Raw genomic sequence first — 6,185 nt, 5'->3', positions numbered from 1 at the left:
TCCTTAGGTGGCTTCTCTGTGTTGTGCTTTTGCTAGACTTTGGAACTGTCTCCTTGCCCGTCCCCTTGTTAGTCCAGTAGCTCCCTTAGTGAGTTGACATCCTAGATTGTCCTTTGTATGAATCACAAAACTGAAAGGTCATAGAAATTCACTGTAACTTCACATCCCAATCCTTTATGTCTTGTGAATCATACTTTTAAAAATGGCAATAGCAAAGTAAGTAGAACCCCGGGATTTAGATGGTGGGCAGGGACAGAAGTATGTGCTACATCCATAGATAGCAGGGCATACTAAGGCCCCTTTATTTATATATTTGCAAGACTTGTTGTAGGCTCACAGTTTATTTGAGAAAGTACAGATTTCCAATACATGCCTTGTCTCAATACATCAATAAATATCCCCCACTAGCAATATCCCCTCCCCATTTCTGTATTTGCTGCAACTCATGAATCTATATGGACATAAAATAATTGAAAGTCTATAGTTTCTATTAGGGTTTGCTCTTGATGCTGTACATTTTGTGGGTCTTGGCAAATGTGGGATAACATGTGTGCATCTTACCATCCTATAAAAATCCCTCTTTTTTAACTCTTCATCCCTTTCCTACTTTAATTTTGTGAAAGATGCCTGTTTGGTGTGTGTCTAGTTTCATTTCTTGAGTGTGTATGACCAGGCATTCTATCTGTGGTTGTTGCATGACTACCTGCTCCACTGTACTAGTTCTGATCATCTGTCAAAGACTACTTGATGTAGTCATGTGAGTCTATGTCTAGGTCTTGTATTCTGTCCCATGTATCTGTTGTCTGTTCTTTCATCTCTGCAGTATTGAATGTTGTCATTTTGCTAAGTCTTGAGGTTGGTTAACGTCCACCAATTTTTTGGTTCTCCCTCAATGTTGTTTTGACCAGTAAGGGCCTTTGGCCTCTCCATAATAATGTTCAAATAATCTTTTCAGTATCCCTTGTGGGAGGTTTCTGCAACACCATGGCCAGCAGTGTTGATCTGGTCTGTGTAAGGCAAGAAGAAGGTCAGTTTGACATGACTTAGTAAACAGTGTTGGTTCAAACTTTGGGAGTCTGACACTAGGTAGTTTATTTCAGGTATATTTAAGAACAGAACAATTCAGAAAAAAGTTTCTGGTGATAATTAACTCAATCCCATATGTACAACAAAGCTTAAGTCATGATTATGTTGAAATTCTTTGTAAAGTACATGTGACCTCTTCCAATTGACTGCATGTGACTTCTTAGAGGTCTGGGGAAGGATCTGGTAAGGTTTCAGTCATATAGATAGTGCAAAGGTCACCAGACTATAAACCACATCTGCTCCCATTTGTAAAGCACATGGGCTCTATAGATTGACTGAGAAAGCAGGCTCAGGGTAAACAATGATCAAGATAAGGGACTGGGAAGGATAGCGCTATAGATGGACTAAAATAAACTTAAGAGTTTTGGGGAGCCTGGCTATTAACCACATCCTTTCCCAGAGACAACCCTAGTGTTTCACATTCCTGGTTTCCCTAGTGCTTGTCTGTGAGCACAAGGACTTCATTTCTCCTACAATCCATAAAACAACTTCCTAAGATTTTGATGGGGATTATATTGAAACCACAGATCAAGTTGAGAATTGTCATCTTGATAATATTAAGTCTGCCTATTAATTAATAAAGAATATCTCTATTTAAATGTTCTTTTATCAGAGATTTGTAGATTTTCTCACATAGAACTTGAACACATTTTGTTCACTTTACATCACTTAATTTTGAATGATTCTAATGTAAATAGAGTTGTTTTTTAATTTAAATTGTACCTGCTTCTTGTTGGCATGCAGGAAATAAACTTTTCTCCAAGAAATACTGAGGATTGACCTCAAAGCCAGGCAAGTGCTCTACCACAAAGCTACAATCATAGCCTAGTAATTGACTTTTGTATGCTAACTGTATGGGCAAAATTATAATTACTTATTCTTTCTAGAAACTTTTTTTTAGTCTGGGGGAATTGTTTTACATAAATTATTGTGTCATGAGTGAACACAGTTTGATTCCTTCCAATCCTGTGTACTTCTAGCTGCTTTCTTGCCTTACTCCACCAGCCTGGACTTCTAGTCTGTAGAAATGGGTGTGGAGGGGAATTCTTGCCTTGTTCCTTTTCTAGTGGGAATGCTTCATTAGGCATGATATTAGCTAAAAGATTCTTGTGTATATTCTATGCAGTTGAAGGATTTTTCATCTATTGCTCATTACTAAGAGTCATCATAATAAGTGTTGAATTTTGATAAATGCTTTCTTAGAATATATTGGTCTGCTCATTTGAATGTCTACATGTAGATTTTTTTGCCACAGGGGAGAAAACTTTATTTAAATCATATTTTTATGTATTAAATAAAATTGACAAAAAAAGGGGACTATTATATTCTCACAGGAATCATGTAACTAGAGAGTTAGCCCTTACTTTAAATAATATTACTATGACAGAATAAGCAAACTAAATTCCAGAATGTCTTTTATTGTTTTTAATTGTGTGTGTGTGTGTGTGTGTGTGTGTGTGTGTGTGTGTGTGTTCTTGTGAGTGCCCTTGGAGACCAAAGGTGTCAAATCTCCCTCGAGCTGGAGTTATAGGCTATTGTAAGTCACCAAACATGGATCTTGGGAACCAAACTTGGGTCTTCTGGGGGAAAAAAAGAATTGATCTTAACTACAGAGCCTTCTGTATAGTTCCCAATTTCTGGAATCTTATTTAGCAGCATAGTGGTTGCTTATGACATATTAAGCTTAAATTAATTCATCTATTTTAATAACAATGTAATTAAAATATTTGACATTAATAGCTTTTTATATATGAATAGCTGAAGTGACATCTTATAATTTTTAATTTTTCTTGAGAATTTCATGCATGAGTTCTGTTATAGATTAACAGGATTTTAAATATTAAATCAGCCTCCCACACCTCCCACACACAGTTTTCTTCTTTATTGATTATTTGAGATGTTGCAAAATTACAGTTTCCAGGGTGCTATCAAAAAAGGGTATGCTGGGTTTCCCACTGCTCTCATTGCTTTGTGGACCTTCAGAGTTTTCTGTTGTTTGAATTTTAGACGTTCTTTTAATAATAAAAACCCAGAGCCAGATATCAGGGTGAAAGCTGAAAGAGCAGAGAAGCAGAACAGCCAACCACTAGTTCTTACCTCTACGAAATCCTCAGCCTAAAGAGAGTGAGTTCCTGTCTCCTCACGCCTTATATGCCTTTCTCTGCCCTGCCATATTACTTCCTGGGATTAAAGGTGTATGTGCTTCCCAAGCAAAGACATGAGATCTCAAGTGCTGGCATTAAAGGTGTGTGCCACCACTGCCTGACCTCTATGTCTAATCTAGTGGCTGCTCTGTTTTTTGATCTTCAGGCAAATTTATTAGGGTACATAATATATCACCACAGTTTTCCTTTCTTTTTCTGGAAGTGTTTTATCTCTGCAGGGTTATTTTAACTATATATGAGAAGAGAATGATTCATAAAAGTATTTATTTATTTTTAATATACTTTATTGAAAAAATATATTCTGATCATGGTTTCCCTTACCTTAACTCTTCCCAGATCCTCCCCACCTCCTGACCCATGCAACTCTGCACCCCTTCTCTCTCTCTCTTTAGAAAAGAAACAGACAAAGAAAAACAAACCAGAATAACACACACAGACACACACACACACACACATGCATACATGCATACACACAAAAAACAGAGAGAGAAAGACATACACATAGACATACACACAAAAACAAAACCTATAAAAACACACAATTGGAAAACATAACATACAAGCAAAAGTCCAATAATACAAAAATGCCAAAACAAAGCAATTTGTTACAAAAAGTCTGGAAAAATAGCATTGAGTTCATTTTGTGATGACCATCTATTGTTGGGCATGGGATTTACCCATAATTGTGATTAATATACACAGTGAGATTCCATTTGGAAAAACTAACTTTTCCTTTGCAAATAGATGCCAATTGGAGATCTCTTTTTATTAGGGATTGGAGCTCCTGTCCACTTCTCCCTCTCAGCGCTGGAACTCCATCTGGTTTAGACTTGTACAGGCTCTGAGCGTGCTTCCACAGGCTCTGTGAGTTTATATGTGCATCATTCCTCTTGTGTCTGGAGGACACTGTTTCTTTGGAGTCAGCCATCCCTTCTGCCTCTTACAATCTTTCCTCCTCCTCTTCAGCATAGCTCCCTGAGCCCCGAGGGGAGGGTTTAATGAAGACATTCATTTAGGACTGAGTGTTCCCAAATTTCTCATGTTGTCCAATTAGGAGTCATTTTATTGTTATTTCCTTTAGCAGAAAAATAGTATTTGGTTTTCCCTTAGGACCATGATCTATCTAGTCTCAGGTTCTTGGCTACCCGAGCAGGCATGGGTTTCGTCTTGTGGAGTGGGCCTTAAATTCAATAAGAATGTGGTTGGTTACTCCTACATTTGTGTCACTAGGGCCCCAGCATATCTCACAGGCAGGTTCCTGTTGTAGAGTGCAGGATTTATAACTGGGTTGATGGTTACCTTTCTCCTCTGGTAGCATGCAGCACACATTTTAGTACCATCAACACTAGTCAGGAGGGATAAAGGCTCTAGGTAGGGAACAGCTTGATGTCTCTGTGTTCAATGAGATATGTAAGTGTTATCTGAAGCAAAAAAGGCTTTACAATCAGTTTGTGGGTAAGGAAATAGTTTCAGATACTTGGGCCCTTTCAACCAATGACTCAACTAGATGTAACCCATTTCTGGCACCGAAGGTTTCACTTGGTAGCAAAAGATGTCTAGTTGGGGTTTTGTCTCCCACATTATTTAGTGATTCTACTTATGTTTCTTTTATATATGTATATATTGAAGGAACTTCTACAGTAGATTTACAAGACTCCTCCAAATGACTTTTAGTGTTAGTTGTCCTTCCTCGTATTCCTTCCCCCTCCCTGTTTAATCCTTCTGTTCCAGTCTCCCCTGTGTCTCTCTCTATATATTCTATTTCTCTTTCTTTGGGAGATACTTCCCTCACTCTTAGTTTCTTACTCTACACCTAACCTCTGTGGTTATACGGACTGGAGCAACACCTGTGAAAGGCTTTAAAGGCTAACATCCACTTATAGTAGAAAACATACAGTATTTGTCTTTTGGGGTATGGGTTACCTCATGGATGATTTTTTTTCTAGCTCCATCCATTTATAAGTGCATTTTATAATTTCATTTTCCTTAACATCTGAATAATATTCCATTGTATAAATGCACCACATTTCATTATTCATTCATTAGTTGGTTGACATCTAGGTTCTTGCCAATTTCTGGCCAGTATGAATAGATCAGCTATGAAGATGGATGAGCAAGTATTTCTATAGTATGATGTACAGTCCTTTGGGTATATGCCCAATAGTATTATAGCTGGATCTTGAGGTAGAACTATTCCCAAGTTCCTGAGGAACCATTACATTGACTTTTATAGTGGCTGTACAAGTTTGCCCTCCCACTAGCAAGAGATAATTATTCCTCTTTCCCCACATCCTCATCAGCATGAGATGCCATTTATTTTATTGATCTTGGCCATTCTGGCTGGTGTAAGATGAAATCTCAGAGTCATTTTGATGTATATTTCCCTGATGACTAAGGATGTTGAACATTCTTTAAGTATTCCTCAGCCATTTGTGTTTCATCCTTTGAGAATTCTGTTTAAATCTGTACCCCATTTTTAATTGGATTTTTTCCTTGATGTCCAGATTTTTTAATTCTTTCTTTATTTTATATATATGTCCATCAGATACGTAATTGGTAAAGATCTTCTCTCATTCTGTAGGCTGCCACTTTGCCTGAATGACAGTTTCCTTTACCGTGCAGAAGCTTCTCAGTTTCAGGAGGTCCCATTTATTAATTGTTGTTCTTAGTGCCTGTGCTATGGGTGTTCTGAAAGTCTTTTCCTGTACCAATAGTTCAAGACTATTTCCCTCTTTCTCCACTTTCAGATTCAGGCCTTCTAGCCTTATGTTGAAGTCATTGATCTATTTGGAATTGAGTTTTATGCAAGTTGATAAATATGGATTTATTTTCATTCTTCTACATGTAGATACCTAGTTTGACCAGCACTATTTGTTGAAGATGATGTCTTTTTTCAGTGTGTTTTTGGCTTGTTAAAAATCAGGTGTCCATAAG

This window comes from Peromyscus californicus, unplaced genomic scaffold, assembly GCF_007827085.1.
Source record: "Peromyscus californicus insignis strain IS unplaced genomic scaffold, ASM782708v3 Scaffold_4__1_contigs__length_199733344, whole genome shotgun sequence".
Taxonomy (NCBI): Eukaryota; Metazoa; Chordata; class Mammalia; order Rodentia; family Cricetidae; genus Peromyscus; species Peromyscus californicus.
The sequence above is the reverse complement of the archived record's forward strand: the minus strand, read 5'-3'. Positions refer to the sequence as shown.